The sequence below is a fragment of the Peromyscus eremicus genome, chromosome 3 (assembly GCF_949786415.1).
Source record: "Peromyscus eremicus chromosome 3, PerEre_H2_v1, whole genome shotgun sequence".
In the NCBI taxonomy this organism is placed as follows: Eukaryota; Metazoa; Chordata; class Mammalia; order Rodentia; family Cricetidae; genus Peromyscus; species Peromyscus eremicus.
The window spans coordinates 35,782,770-35,799,789 of record NC_081418.1 but is presented as its reverse complement, the minus strand read 5'-3'; positions in this window follow the sequence as shown (position 1 = coordinate 35,799,789).

Genomic DNA, 17,020 nt, shown 5'->3' with positions numbered 1-17,020 from the left:
GCAGTTCCTATGGGGCCCCATTGGCCAACAACTTAATTTGATGTAACCCATTCCCAGAGGCTTCATTTAGTGATGAGAGATATCCAGTTGGGGCTCTGTCCTCTCAGCTATTGGACTATCCTGTTTAGACTCCCCTCCATCCATCCATACAGTATATTTTGATTTATTTTTCCTTTCCTCCAAATCCTTCAAGATCCTCCCCACCTTCCCACCCACCCAACTTTGTGTACTCTCAGCGTTTCTATGTCTCAAAAAAAAATGGTAAAAGAAAACAAAACAAAAAGCCCACAAAGAAACTATGAAGTTCATTTTGTGTTGATCAACTGCTCCTGGTCACGGGGCCTGCCCTGGAGTGTTGTTAATGTAGTCAATGATATTCCATTGGAGAATATCAATTTTCCCTTTCCCAGCAGGTATCAATTGCAAATAACTTCTTTGCCAAAGGTGGACATCATGTTCGCTTCTTCTCAGCACTAGGATTTTGTCTGGCTTGAATCTGTGCAGGTCTTTGTACATGCTACCACAGCCTCTATGAGTTCATAAGTGTATCAATCCTGTTGGGTCTGGAGAACTCTGTTTCCTGAGAGTCATCAATCACCTCTGGTCATCACAGAGGTTATGGGAGGGATCAACCACATTTGATTGGATTTAAGGCCCCCTCCATGTGATAGTAGCCATGTCTGACATTGCTAAAGTAGCCAAGAACTTGACACTGGATAGGCCATGGGACTAAAGGGAATCATACTACTATTATTCTGCTAAAGGTACATAGCAATAAAAACATTTCTGATTTAAAATTTTAAATCAATGTAATTGAGCAATGAAAACCCAGCCACATATTAGACTTATGCAAGGAGGGCTAATTGCTACTTTAATATTAATAGAGTAGAACAATGAAAACTTTTATTTGATTGGGCTCAGAAATCTCTAGGGACTGGACTACCAATTCTCCTGACAAGCGAGAGTGCAAAAGTTGGGGGAAACACAGGACTACTACAGAAGTCTGTTTGAATGTTACTGGATATCTTTTTATTCCATGCAAGTTGTATGGTTAATAAAGATATCAAAATGTCTTTTTTATTTTTATATACTGGTAATTCCTGTATGTTTTTCTTAAATTTTTTTGTACAAATTCATGAAGGACTTTTATTTCTGATCCTGCATATGGGGTAGAGAAATGAAAATTCAGACTGGGCTATCTTACTCTAAAAGCTCACATACATCCTTGTTTAGGTAGGGCTGTGAGTGATTGTTCTATGAAGTCAGCTCAGGGTTTTTCTCCAGATGATCTAAGGGCTTCTTGAAAAAGGTGAACAGCCACAGAAAACTTTATGTGTCTGACTCTAACTTGAAAGTCTGAGAATATTTTGTGGATGATAGTCAGCTAATTTAGAAAATATCTTTAAAAGTAGAAGTCTTTTTCATCCTTGAGTATTTCATGCAGGTATACAATGTAATTTGATTATATCAGCCCATGTCGGTTCCCTTCAACTGCTCCTAAACCCCATCAACATGTTCCTCTCTCAACTTTGTAAGCTCTTCTTTTTTAAAATAACTCAATTGGTTACTGTTCTGTTGTGATTAAGCACTATGGCCATGGGAAAATATAGAAGAAATACTTTATTTGGGCTTATGTTTCCAGAGGGTCCATCATGGTAGAGAGCAGCATAGAAACTGACAGCAGCAATGGCAGCAGACGCTGGATTCTGAGAGCTTACATTTGGAGCCACAAACACAAACCAAAGAGTTTGAACTGAAAGTAGGGTGAGGCTGTAAACTCTCGAAGCTCACCCCCAGTGACATCTTCCAGCAAGACCATAGCTCCTAATCTTCTCCAATGGGTACCACCAAGTGGGGATCGAATATTCACATACAGGAGCCTGTGAGAGACATTTCTCATTCAAAACACTGAGTTCACTTAGTGTTGCTCATATCTGCATGGCTATGAAGGCATTCACTGCAGCATGGAAAACGAACCAGTGGCCACAGCCCAGAGAAGAATGGCACTCCACCCCGGTAGTTCTTAAGTTAGGACTGGAGTCACATGAGATCTTCCTCTTTTGAAAAGAAGAGTTCTTGAGCATGCTTTGGGATGTACTGTGGTGGTTTGAATGCATTAGAATGTTCTGTCATTAGAGGTACTGTTTAGGGGAGGTTATAGAGCCTTTAAGAGTCTTCTAGAAAAAGTATGTCTCTGAAGGCAGTCTTTGAGAATTATGGCCTCACATCATTACCATTTTTTTTATCTATGCTTCATTCTTGTGGTTGAAGATAAGATGAGAATTATGGCCTCATATCATTTCCAGTTTTTTATCTATGCTTCATTCTTGTGGTTGAAGATAAGATCACTCAGTTTCCTGCTCTAGCCCCCATTACCAACACCAACACCCCCGCCATTATGGACACTCCCTCTAGAACCATAAGCCAAAATAAACTCTTTTTTCCATAAGTTGCTTCTGATCATGATGTTTTTATCACAGTAGCAGAAACGTAACTAAAACACCCACTGTTTCTGCTTTCCAAAGCATTTGAGCTCAGTAGTATTTTGCGCATCCAAAAGACACATTTCTCACAACCTCCTCCTTGCCTGGCAGAAAATAGATACTCTGCAAATATTTTGAAACTCAATTGAAAAACAATGCTTAAGTTCAAGAAAAGAAGCTTTCTCTAGAAAAAACCTTATATAAAAACTGACTGTTTTGAAATGAGAAAAGAAGAATTTAATTTAATCAGCTTGGTCATCTGGATAACCTGAAAATACATAACATCAGCTTAGAGAGCTTCAAGTAGTAATGTTCTAAAAGCCAATATTAGAAAACTTTATATTTTGCTCAGAATAATATATTCAAAGTTTGTATGTTTTTCAGAATAATAAAAGAAAGTATCTAATATATGTTAAAGAGGTATAGCTTAAACAACTAAATGGCTTAAGTACTTTAATGGATAAACTCTGTCTTAATTGTTATAAAAGTACAATTATTGTTAACAGCTCTTTTGTTCTGATAACGTAAGTAGGTGAGATGAGTTTTCTTCTTTCTCTATAGGAAACAAAAACTCATGGTCTTAAAGTGGACATACATCTGTGTTCCCATTGAATCTCACACTCAATTGCCACGTGCCTTCTTGCTATTGCTCTAGCAATGGATTGCATATCATCAGTGTAAGCTATTGACTCCTGAGGCTTTCTGAAGTTTGCATGCTGACTGTGTAATTAAAAATCTGTAAAAAGAAGCAACTGTCAGATCAAACCTTACCTCCTTCAGTTGGATGTCTGTCAACTCAAGGGTTTATTTTTTCATGGAAAAAAATGTCAGTTGCCCTCTGAAATGATGTTTTCTGATGATTCAATAAAACATTTAATTCCTGATGGTTAAGTAAGAGAATATAAATATATACATACAACATGTATACATACTACACATATACATTATATGTATATTTGAGAGCATATAGAGTAAGAATATTTTATATATTATAAAGGATATTTTATATATATATGCGTATATAAATAGAGAGAAAATTTTAACCAAGAAATTTGTATTTATCAGGAAATTTACATGTTCCAATTTGGAAGATGAAGGAATACATACACATAAATTTAAGTGTTCATATTTCTGATATAGGTTTAGAATTCCTTGATATAAAAAATTTCCACTATTTTCTCATCCCTGAAGCTTTTCTTGTGCGAACAAAAACCTTCTCAGTGGGAAATACCAGGAAGTTTAGTTGCAAAGATGTTATTTATTCATTATTTCAACATTTCATCAAGTGACACAGGAGCTATGCCGAGCTCATGCAAAATAGCAGGCTAATGGTTTTCAACAAGAAGATATGTTAATGCACGTGATCTGAACATATATACATGGTTGTATTTCTTTATTGAACTTATCGATGGGAGTTTGAGTATGGCATACCAACACTTACAAACATTCAGCATATATTTTTTATAGGGACAGAGAAACAGTAAAAGCCTGGGTTATTTCTTTTACTTTTTTCTATTTTTTTATTTAAAAATTTTCCCTACAATGTATTTTGATCATACTTTCCCTTCTCCCAATTCCTCTCAGATGCTCCCCAGCTCCTTAGCCACCTATCACCATGTTTTTCTCTCCAAAAAAAAAAAAAAATCCATGAAAATAACAACAAACAAGAAAGGACAAAAATAAATAAATAAATTCCAAAACCAAACCAAACAAAAAGCACACACAGAAATTCATGGAGTACTTTTTTTTCTTGGCCAACTACTGTGGCCATAAGGCCTGTACTGGAGTGTGGTTGATACACCCAGTGACATTCCACCAGAAGAAAATTGTTTTCCCTTTCCTAGCAGGCATAAATTGCAAATAACTTCTTAGTTAGGGGTGGGACTTCCTTTTCTCAGTGCTGAGATTTTTGCCTGGCTTCATCCTTTACATACCTTGTGTTTGCTGTCATTCTCTCTCTCTGAATTTATATGTGCATAAGCCCTGCTGTTGTGTGGAAGTCACCCACCATCTCTGGCTCTTACAATGTTTCAGCCTCTTTTTCCACATAGATCCCTGAGCCATGAGGGAAGAGTTTTGATCAAAACATATCATTTAGGCTGAGTGTTCCACACTCTCTCTCCCCACACACTGTCCACTTGTGGGCTTCTTTGTTAACTATTGTCTACTACAAGAAGAAGGTTCTCTGATGAGGGCTGAGTGACACATTGATCTCTGGGTATAATGATCCTAATCCTATTGACGAAGTAGAACTTCAGTCCCTATAGATTCCTATCAGTGATTTCTGGCTCCCACGAAACTCCATTATATTCTCACATAATCCTGTTCTGCAAGATATCACCACTGTGAAGGTTTTGCCAAAAGAAATTCCTACTAGTACCATGTGATCCTAATCATTTCAGAGAGCTTTGGTGCTCCATTTCCTATGTACTTCCTGAAATACATCATCCTCTGTGAGTGCTCATTGCTGTCATAAAAGAATTGTGACTGGAGACTCATCATGCTATCCCTTCCACTTCCTCAATTTCTCCTCCCAATTTGAGCCTTTCTCACACGTACTCCTTCTGATTCCATTGTCAGGGAAGAAAGGACGAACGCAAAGCCACTTGTGCAAACGAATCCATTTAAGGTGTACTTTAAAGGGTTTATTTAAGTCTTGCTACAGGAGTTGTCCCTACAGATTCATTCCTTCAGTCAGTATTTATTGAGCTCTTTCTATTTTTCACTCATCATTAAAAACAGCCAAGCAGGATGAAGAATAGTGACAGGATGCTAAGGATGATAAGTATACATAGGTCAAAAGAAGAGTAAGATCATGTCTCACCTAAGCTAGATGAGCAGGAGGGTGTGTGTATGCTTGTATCAAGTTCTTGTCCTTCTAGATGACTTTAATTTTAAAGATTAACAATAATTCCATCTTTATTTCAAAGTTTTCTGAATATATACAGAGGCTTGTTTGAGGAGTATACTCAATAAATCCAGTTAATAGTCAATAACTCTCTAAGATCACTAAATTACTAAAGAAGATGGCACACACTAAATGTTTATTTGGAGGCACTGAACAAAATTACTCTATTTTTATTTCATATTACACAGAGGTTAGAATTACTAAAGACTTAAAACCCATTATTAATCTATGTCTTTCACAATCCATAACTACATTTTACTATCTTTATCAAAAAGTGGCTATTTTGATACACTAAAAAGTGAAAAATTCACCTTTATAAAGATAATTAACATCTAGCTTGGGGAGAAAATGTGTGTGTGTGTGTGTGTGTGTGTGTGTGTGTGTACATATGTATGTGAAAACTCTAACATACTTACATTTCAAATTAACATATACAATGATCTAAATTAATATAATATAATTAATAAGATTTGGAATTATGTGTACGCATGTATAAGCCTCTAAATAATAGCTGTTCAGACATCAATTTTGTTGGCTATTATTTTGTCATAAAACTGTATGTAGTTTGGAAAACTGACTCATTACAGCCCTGTCATTAGTACGTGAATTTTGTTCATTTTGAATGTGATTTCCTTGAAATTCATTCCCCCTGTTTGTTTAACAGGTAATATATGCACTTAGCAGTTTATTCAAGGTAAAATATACAAACAGTGAAAGGCAAATCGAAATCCTCTCCTCTCAGATGACCAGTCTGTCTCCTCTGAGTTAGTGCTTTTGCTAGTTTCTCATACATCTTTTTCAAGAAACACTGTGCTTTTAATATGTGTGTGTGTGTGTGTATGCAGATTTTTTTGAGTATGACTGTCATCACAGAATACATACTTTTGCATACCTGTTTTACTCACTAAAGATTTTATTGAAGGGTATTTCCCTGTCATTCTTTAGAAAAGTAGATATGATATATATTTAATCAGCAACCTTTTGAAGGATATTTAGTTATTTTCCAAATTTTGCCAGTATAAAAATTTAAATTAGTGTTTCTGTATATTCATTATTTTGCTTTTAGAATTAAGTTGTTTGACTAAATAGAGGAGATAATCCTATAGGTTTTCAGGCTACACACATTAAACGTGTTTTTATGCATTTCATGCATTGTATTCATGTGGTACCTGACTATACATATAAAATCATTCATTGGAAAAGGTGAGAGACAGGGAAATGAAGGGATGCAGCCTGAGAAAATTTTGAAATAAAAGTCATCGATTAGATCCTGGAAGAGCTTAATAGAATTTTGTGTCTTCCAAGTCAAAATTTACTAAATAATCATCTGTGTCAAACTGGCCATCAGAATTTGATACAGAAGCATATTCCAAGAACATGCATATCTATAGTGGCTAGGAAAACCATCAAAGGCTCTGAGCAGGTCATTCCGAATGATCAGTTTCACCGATTATTCCCAATGAACACATAAGAGTCTATGTGTATCATAAGGGGGAAGTAGTGACACACTACTCTGTACTGTAGGGAGGGTTTTTTAAGCCTTTTAAGCCAGTGAATTATATTCAGTTTAGAAGGATCACTGAGATAGAGCATTTTGCAGAAGTTTGCACAAAAGATATTAAAGGTTTAAAGGCCAGATACAAAGGTCAGAGCTGATAGCCAGGAAGTAAAAGTTCAGCATCTACAGTTCTGCTTTATTGACTAAGAGAGTACCTACAGCTTTGTGGAGTTTAATAAGGGGAATTATGAAAGGGATGAGTTGAGTTTTGAATTCCCATGAATGCCAGTGAGACACCTGTGACACATTGAAACACCAGGGTAAATATCAAATGTTGCCATTGGATACAGGGCTACTTTAAATTAAGTAGCAGGAGGTATAGATACTATAATTATCCTAGAAGCTGCTCTGACTGTGAAATAAAATGTTTACCAATGTGGATTAAAAAGATGGGATCTTTTTCTATGAACAGACCCAGTCTGGAGTTGGATATTCCAGGGTTTGATGCATCAGCTCCAGGATATGATGGCTGCTCCCAGCATCCCTGCATTTTCATTCTATTAACCTGCCTGGTGGTTTCCAATCTGAAATTCACTAGCAGGCCGTGAGATGGCTGTTGCCATTTTATTCAAAGCATACACATTCCAGGAATGAACAATGGGGAATAAGGAAAGAAAGCATCAAATGCTGATTGTCTTTATTCCCTCTTTCATGCCATTTCCAACAAAGGAGTCTCACATGGCTTTGGCTTATTCATTTGTTTCTTCTTGTTCCCACACTGCCATCTGACTATACCAAAACTTTGATCCAGGAGGAAGATTAAACACTGGAGACATGATTAAGTCTCTTTGGTATTCAAAATACATAAATAAAGGGGGGGGAGATTCATTTGAAGGCTTATTACTCCACAATTACATAAATGTTCGTAACTTCCAAAGCCCACTTTTCTCTATTAGTTGACTTGATCTTCACAGAATTCCAGTGAGCTCCTAGAAGAAGCAACACCAGCAAAAAGAATGCTGCACACTAAACACAATACTCAGAAGCAAACTGGATAAGGTCAGGCTTTATCATGGTTATAAGCAGTAAGACTGATTGCATTTGCACTGTACTGACAGAATATTTTTAATTTCACATCGGCTGTTTTTCCACCCTCCAGAAAGTACAGGAAATTAGACCAGTTTATTTCCAACTTACTACCAGAAAAGAACCTACAATATGCCTAAATTATTCAAAAGCCAATATTACTATGAGTCTCCAAATCTCTACAAACAGATGGTGATCAAATGTGTTTTGGGTTAAGGAGCGATCAGAAGAATAGGTGGTTAGGCAGATTCCCTGTTCCCTTTTTCTATATTTCTACATGTTCCCTACTGTGAGGAGAGTGGTCTTTGGTAAGACATGGGTTTTTTTTTTCGTTTACTTTATAATACATTGTCATAAGATGCGAGCTGAATGCAGACATTAAGACAATTCATTCTTCGATGGCTAAAAAAAGGGAGCCTCTTCCTTTGGCTGACAGCAACAACATCACAGTGTAACTGACTATGGGACTGTCAATCATCAGTATACTAAGGGCCTTGAGACTTGTCTCTAGGATGGAGCTGTCCCCTATGAATAATGTTATCACTCTTGAGAACACAAAGGGACATCAGGAGACCAGAGGAATGAGATGTCATTAGCAACTGACTCTACTTAACAGAGAAGCAACTTGATTTAAAAAGTAATTTTTGAGCTACTCATAGTCTCACTTACATTTGAATCAGCTACTTGTGAATTTTTTCTCATAATAACATAAAATTCATTTCTAAATACTATGATCAGGAAAAAGATATTGATCAAAGCAGAACAATAAATTTTTGAAGATACTCTTCAAATGTGACTGAAGTCATGAAATTTGTACCAATTGTCATCCATATTAACCAATGCTTCCTTTTTATAGTACTATGCTTTATAAAATAACACAAATATTATTGAAAGTACATATACACATACATACATACAGAGGGAAGGTTTTAAAAGAACATGTTTTACTTGAAAGGGAGGACACAAAAAGAACTTGCAAAGTACTACCCTCTTTCCAGGCTCCAGGATCTGGGTTGGTTTTAGCTTGCCACACCTCAGCAGTACTAGCCTTCAGACCTATGCTTACAGCATATTTTCGTACTGCCTCTGAGATTAGATGACTTTTTTTTTTTTTTTTGGTGACAGTTAACTTAAATATCTTGGTATAACTAGAAGACGTCTTTTAAAGAAATGTGATTTGAACTGATTACAACATAAGAATTAACAAAATGAGTAATAAAACCACGAGTGTCGCCCACTGTCTGCTTCTGATTAGTGCTCCAATGATCCCTAGATTTGTTTGCAGGGTCAGAGAAAATATAGAAAGGTACTGTTGATGGAAGTTTTATTTTACTGATTTTGTAGAACAAAATGACAACTAACAGATTCAACCTCTTTCCTTGATCCTCAAGCTGTATTTCCTTATTTGGTTTTTTTTTTTTTTTTTTTTTCTGATAGATATGCTCTATAAGTAAATTATCTTGGTTTGGACTTTGACTTTCCTTATTGCCAAATGTTCATGAAGTAACAAAATATCACAACGATTGTGTTTAACTCCAGACAGCCTTTTTCATAGTCTTTGCCCATTATATAAAAGCAATTTGTCAAGATCATGAATATTATATAAAGAGATCAACGTTTGACATTCCTGATTTAAAAACATCGTTCCCCCCAATCTCCCTGTTTCTTTCATCATTTCTTTCTATTGTGACTCATCCATTTCCTTTTCAGTTACCATTCTATTTACCTTTTAAATTAATACTTAGTAAAAATGGAAGTGCTATGACAATGTTATATAAATAATCCCCCAGAAAACCTTCAAGAACTTTATTTTCCATTAACTCCCTCTTGAGAGCTGTTTTTGTTTCTTGTAAAAGGCAATTTACTGATCAAAAAAAAAAAAAAAGTCCTAGCAATTTAGGAAGTGGAACTGTTTGCTCGTGTGCATTCTTCTGTCCAGACATGACGCAGCCTGTCTGAGCTGGCCTCTTCTCATTGGTCAGTTGAGTGGGTCACACCCTAGGCCGTCCTATGGCTCTTTATAACGATGGCTGCCTTTGTGAAGAGACAAATGTTCTTGGCAGCTCAGGTGACTTACATATGTTATTTCTTTTTTGGCAGGACTTAGATGATCTTTTGTGGGGCTTATCTGTTCCTTCTACCTTCTATTTTCTTCTCTGGCTTCCAACAGCCAGGAAATATAGAATGTGTCTTTTACTTTTATTCTCAAACTTTCAGTCTTTCGCACAAAGTAAAAAGTGTCTGAAGTTAATGAAAGGCAATTTTTCCCTCACCCACTGGGGAAATTGAAAATATGACCTTTCTGAGAGACATACTGAGAGGCAGGTTAAAGTACGATGAAAATCTATGTCAAATTAAACGATCTCCTCCCCACCCTATAATCACTCATCAAGTAAGTTAGTGCACTCAGTCAGGATTACTAGGGAGCTGTCCCATCTTGTGTAGTTTACAAATACTCCCTGCCTGTGAACTGTACCTTTGTTTCAGTCTCATTGCTTCTTTCTGTCATTTTTTGGTTTCCACGGATTTGCTGATCAAATTACACATCAGACACCTGTAACCTTGAGCAGAGATTTCAAGTACAGTAAGTTGAAATGAAGAAGCTCATAGCAACCTCTCCTCTACCTGAAAAAAGCATATTCACTTCTGTGCCTAGAAAGAAACTGTGTCCTATTCCAAGTTTACTTATGACTAATAATCTAACTAGAAATGGTGATGGATTAATAATCCTTTTAGGGTGGAGATGACAGTAGAGGAAGTGCTTATGGTAGAATCAATAAAAAGGTTTATAGTAGAAACAGTGATAACAAATACATGATTGTCTAGATTTCTAAATTGTGCGAAAGGCTTCATATAGGTTTCTATTCTAGTTTCAAACCAGAGCAAACTCCTGTAGAAGGCAGCTAAAAGGTATTACGGCTCAGGAGATTTTTGCTTTGTTTGCGTTTTTTTGAGACGAGATATCCCTAAGAAGCCCTGTCTGGCCTTGAACTATCACAGAAAGAGCCACCAGCTTCTGTTTCCCAAGTTCTGGAATTAAAGATGTGTACCAAGGTCCAACAGAAATTTAAAGGACTTACTTTGAAGGACTTGGTTGATCTCCTTTTCCAAACTATAATTCTATAAATAAAAATAAATAAATTAAAATGAACTGTGCTTATCTACATTCATAATCTACTGCTGTTCTACCCACTGTGAAATGGACTCTTGAAATTGTCATTGTCTCTGAATGAATGAACAAATACATAAACAATAAGTAAATGATTGAGATGAAGCAGCAACTAGTATTTCTTGCAGAGACTTCCCAATCTTTGTTCAGAGAACAAGGAATTCTTGGGAAGGAAACACCACCCAGCCTTCAAAGTAGTCAATCTTTATTATGCTCTGAGTGTAGAGCCCAGGCTTCTCAGCCATCCCCTCTGCATGACAGATGTTGCACTGGAATAAATTAGTACACAGCCTGCCCCCTCCAATATCTTTCAGGATTTTTATTGAAAACCCTATTCACAATGAACTGTTTTTAAGTGAAACGTGAGCTGGAAGCTCCTAGATACCAAGGAACAGAATATTGTTCAAGGGATTGTCTCCCACTACTAATACTTGCTAAGGCAATCAAAATAATTGTGTGTGTGTGTGTGTGTGTGTGTGTGTGTGTGTGTGTGTGTGTGTGTGCCTCTACTGGTCAATGGTCTTTTCTCAAGAGAACCAGGCAGACAATAAAGTTTTATATTACTTTAGTTTCCTAAGAAACAGATATCAACACTTGATTAAACATGCATGAGCAAAAGTAATGGAAATGCCCATGTGGAAGAAATGAGGGAGCTAAAGAAGGCTAGGAGGGACTGAGTGGAAAGCCTGGCCTTGCGTTCAAAACAGAACAGGGAGATTTGAGGTGTGCTAGAGCCCTATAACAGGTTTGAAAAAATTCACTATGGACCAAAGTCAGCAAATAAGGGGAGTCCATTGCCTCCCTAGACACACTCACACCATGCTATACTCAATCATATTGTAGAAGGAAAATATACACAAATGCAGTGATGGACTTCTAAGCACTGTTTTGGGGATCCTGGGTAATATACCTTATGGAATAGGAGGTCTACAGGCACATTACAGGGCTTCCATCTGTAACATGCTTTGTGCAAAATGAACTTCTTACAGGTAGTGGGGATACATGCCTTTCATTCTGGAAAAAAACAATATACAAGAAAAGTGATATGAACTATGGCCTCCAACACAGCAAATGATCTATGCATTCTCCCTCTGCTTTCTATCCTTGAACTCTTTTGGCTTTAAGCTAAGATCTTAAAGGATTCCCTGATGCTATGACCCATATCACTATGTGTTACAGTTCTGAATATTTGATAGTCATACCTTTTAAATTCAAATTTGTGTCTACATTCATTCCTAGTTACAATAGGAGAAGCACCAGAAAACATTCTTACAATATCACCTGGGTTCCATATGCAGTATCTCCCACCCATATTAAATAAAACAAGCACTACCTACTATGGGAACTATGGTCAATCACCCCAGTAACATAGCTATTCATTTTATCTGAGGATCCCAAACACTGAGTCACTAATACCAAATATAGCCACAATTTTTCTTTCTATTAGATCCTAATTTAATACCTTTGTAAAGTATGTACTCTTTGAAGACTAGAATGGCCAATCCTGCAGAACATGGAGTTACAGTAATAGGAATCACAAAACATTCCAGTGACTGTGAGTCCTGCATCCCTTGGTTACCAGACACAGCTATCCTTCCTTTTGGTGATGTGTGTTTATAAATGTCTCCAATTTAGTAAATAAATTTCATCTGGAATGTTAGAATTCCATGCTTTCAGAGTTTTACCTCCAAGACTGAATTTTAATTCTGCATTTAAGGGTCATTTTAATATCCTTGTAGAAGATATGAGCAGTAGATTCCATGATGATGGACAAGTTCCTGTATCTTCTTCATTTTAAGAAGTAAGTTTCCTGGATAAATGCTTTAATGTATGGAATTCCATGCTTCTACAGAAAAACCCCATAGCCTTTATATAATGGTGCCAGACAAGGTTCTGCAGTCAGAAAAGTCAAACCTGTATCAAATAATATATACCATGTCTGTGATAATGGAACATAACCCTTCTGGGAACAAGGAGAGACAATATAGTCTACTTACTACCAAGTAACCAGTTGGTCTTCTCAAAGCATAATGCTATGTCAGACTCTGTCTTTATCTCTGTTGCTGGCTATTTGGACACTCAGAGGCTATAGTAGTTAAATCAGCTTCATACACATGAATGCATGCCTTTGGTTCCATTGCTCACCTCTGTCTCTGACTCCATGACTGTTCTATCAGTCACACCATTATCGTAATGGTCTGTACTGACCACTAATGAGGCCTGGTAACCTCAATGTATTTGGTTGTTTTGTATATTTTGTCATTCAGTATTTTTCCCATGGTGAATAGTTTCTGACGCACTTTAAACATGTGATATAAAGCCTTCCTATTTTGTATTCTTACAACTGCTACCTACGTACCTGTATCCTGATTGTTTTATACCCTATTCTCCAGTCATTTTATTTAAATGATGCTCTTCCACATGGCTATGTTGTTGTCCTGCAAAAACCAATATAGTACCATCGTTTATATTAGTGAGCTTCCCATGGCTGTGACAAAATATATGATATACTTAAAAGGAAGAAATAATTATTTTGACTCATGCTTCAGAGACATTGGTGCGAGTTTGGATAGTCCTTTTACTTTGGGCCTGATGAGAGACAGAACGTCTTGGTGGCAGAAAATGGTACTTATTTCATGGGAGAGAAGGGAAGAGTGAGAGTGAGTGTGTCCAAGATAATGAGGGGGGGAGGGAGAGAGAGAGAGAGAGAGAGAGAGAGAGAGAGAGAGAGAGAGAGAGAGAGAGAACAGAAAATATACATTCAAAAGCATGTTCCCTGGTGATCTACTCCCTCCAACCAGGTAACACCTGCTAATGCCCTGTCCAGTAGGAAATCATCAACATATTAACCTGTTTTCAAGATTAGTACCTTGTGATCCCATCACTCTTCAATAGTTCCAACAGCTACAGAAAAACCTTCAACATATGAGCCTTTAGGAGTTCTTTTATAGCCAAAGCATAAAAGTCTTCTGTTTCTTTTCCTTTTTTACAAAGTAAATGGCTAACTACACTCCCTAGATTTTCACTTGGTCATACTCCCTTCTCCAGTGGTTTTTAACTTCTGGAATGAGGCTGCAATATAGACATATTCCTTTTTTGTCTGTATACATACACTAAATAAGCCTATGCATAACTCATGGTAGCACACTTTTTTTATCTTTTTAAAATTATATCTTTTATTTTTGAGATTATAATATAATCATATCATTTCCCCCTTCCCTTTCCTCCAGGATGTCCCATACATCCCTCTTTGCTCTCTTACAATTTTGTGGCCTCTTTTTTCATTAATTGTTACATAAATACATGTATACATATATGCATATATATTCCTAAGTACAACCTGCTCGTGTGTATGTTACTTGTATGTTTGTTTTCAAGGATGACCACTTGGCATTGGATAATCAAAAAACGATCTCTTTCCTGGGAACGACAATCTCTCCACCTCTAAGCATCCCTGAGTTACCTGTAGTTCTTTGTGTAGGATTGATGTGTAGCTAGAGTTTTCCTGCCAGGCCCACAGTCAGGACAAATCTCTCTCACCTGCCAGTCCCACAGCCGCTCAGACCCAACCAAGTAAACAGAGAGACTTATATTGCTTACAAACTGTATGGCCGTACCAGGCTTCTTGCTAACTGTTCTTATATCTTAAATTAACCCATTTCTATAAATCTATACCTTGCCACGTGGCTCGTGGCTTACCGGCATCTTCACATGCTGTTTGTCATCCTGGCGGCTGGCAGTGTCTCTGACTCAGCCTTCCACTTCCCCGAATTCTTCTCCTCCTTGTCCTGCCTATACTTCCTCCTGCCTGACTACTGGCCAATCAGTGTTTTATTTACTAACCAATCAGAGCAAAACATTTGCCATACAGAACATCCCACAGCATTGATGCCTTGTAGTCTTTCTCCTATCCACTTTAGCATGTTGTTGTGCATGTTCAGCCCATGTTTAGGCAGTCAAATTACACATCTTATGTGGCCAACAAAAAAGAGTAATCTTGTTAGAGAGGACTTCTTAAATGTCCAGTGGAGGTCATTTGTAAAAGTGGTAGATTTGATGGAGGTTATGTGTACATGCTGATGTAGACTCTGATAACCTCTGAGTTTGCTAAATTGACCTGAGATACCATTTCCATAATTCCATAGAATACCAGTGAGCTCACTAAAAAGATGTCAACTTTCTTTTTTTTGGGGGGAGGGGGGTTCATGGCATTGTTTCTCTGTGTAACTCTGACCATCCTGGAACTCACTCTGTAGACCAGGCTGGCCTCAAACTCACAGAGATCTACCTGCCTCTGCTCCTGAAGTTCTGAGATTAAAGGCATGTGCCACCACTGCCTAGTCAGATGCCAACTCTTAATAGAAAATTCCAGAAATATGGTCACTTCTTGGTTAAACATTCAGTATCTAGCAGGATATAGCCACATGCTAAGAGCTCTTGTTCAAATGGCATGAGATTTCTTTGTTTGGCTGATATCGCACCAAACTGGACTCTGAGATGTCTTTGATGTGATTTTTTCATATGTATTCATTCCATGGACCTCTGCCTACAGCCTTCCCTGATCATGACAGTTCTCCCATCATGATGTCTGCTGGATTGCTCAGTACAAGTAGTGATGGATATTCACAGTGTCCTTTTATGCTGTGGCTCCACTGAAAGAGAGCAGATTTCTGTTTCCAGGTATATTCACTAAGATACCATTCCTAAGTATAGAATATGTCCTCTACAGCATTTTTGTTGTTTATTTCCATTTATTTCCTTTAGGGGCATTATACTTTATTAGTCATCTCTACAATGGCTTTGATGATCATTTTGATTACTGCAGTCTCCTGGCTTCTGACCGTTAGGCAGCACCTCTAACTTCTAGTACAGCACGGCCCCATCGTTCCCACAGATGGCAGTGTACCTTACAATGACTGTCTACTATCATCACCTTTCTACACGTAACTTTTTTTTTTACTCTTTTTCCTCCTTTATTGAAAAATAAATTTTTCTATGTCCTGATTATGGATTCCCTTCCCTCTATTCTTCCCAATTCCTCTGCACCTCTCCTGCCATGGGGCAGGTAAATTTGCTGTCCTGAGAGAAATGAGTTCCATCTTATCCTGCTGCATTAACCGAGCATTATCAAAATCTCATCCCAAGTGTACCTGTGTCTTGTTACTATGGAGATGTTACACACTGATAAAAAAGACATCAACTAGTCTTAATATTCTGTTTTGTGGTTGAAAGTATTTTGTTTTTAGGATAAAAAATTATATGTAACTTTCAAAATGTATACTTTCTATATGTCAAAACCCTATACGCAAAGAGAACTTTGGATTTTTATATAAATTATATGTGTAAAAATCATTTTAATTTTTACATTTAACTTATTTTTTTCTCAATTTTACTAGTTCTTTGAGAATTTTATACAATGTGTTTTGATTATATTCACTTCCTCCCCATCTCCTCCAAGACACACCTTCTAGTCTTATTATTCTTTAAATTAGCTGTTCTCAATTGCAAACATTTTCCCCAAAGGACTTTTGACAATGTCCAGAAATAATTTTGATACAGCTAAGGCACATACCACTGGTCCCTCGTGGCTAGAGATCAAAGATGATGGTAGAGACATTCTAGAATACATGGAGCAGTGTCCTCACACATACATGAATCTGTTCGATGAGAACTCCAGAAATGTCAGCCACAAGGCTGTAGTGATAGCTCAGTGGTTAAGAGCACTGGCTTCTGTTCCAGAGGAGCACAGTTTGATTTCCAGTATCCACATGATGGCTCACAACAATCTATAACTGCAGTCCCAAGAGATCTGATACCCTCTTCTGTCCTCCGCAGGTACCAGGCATCACATGGTGCACAGGCATGCATGTAGGCAG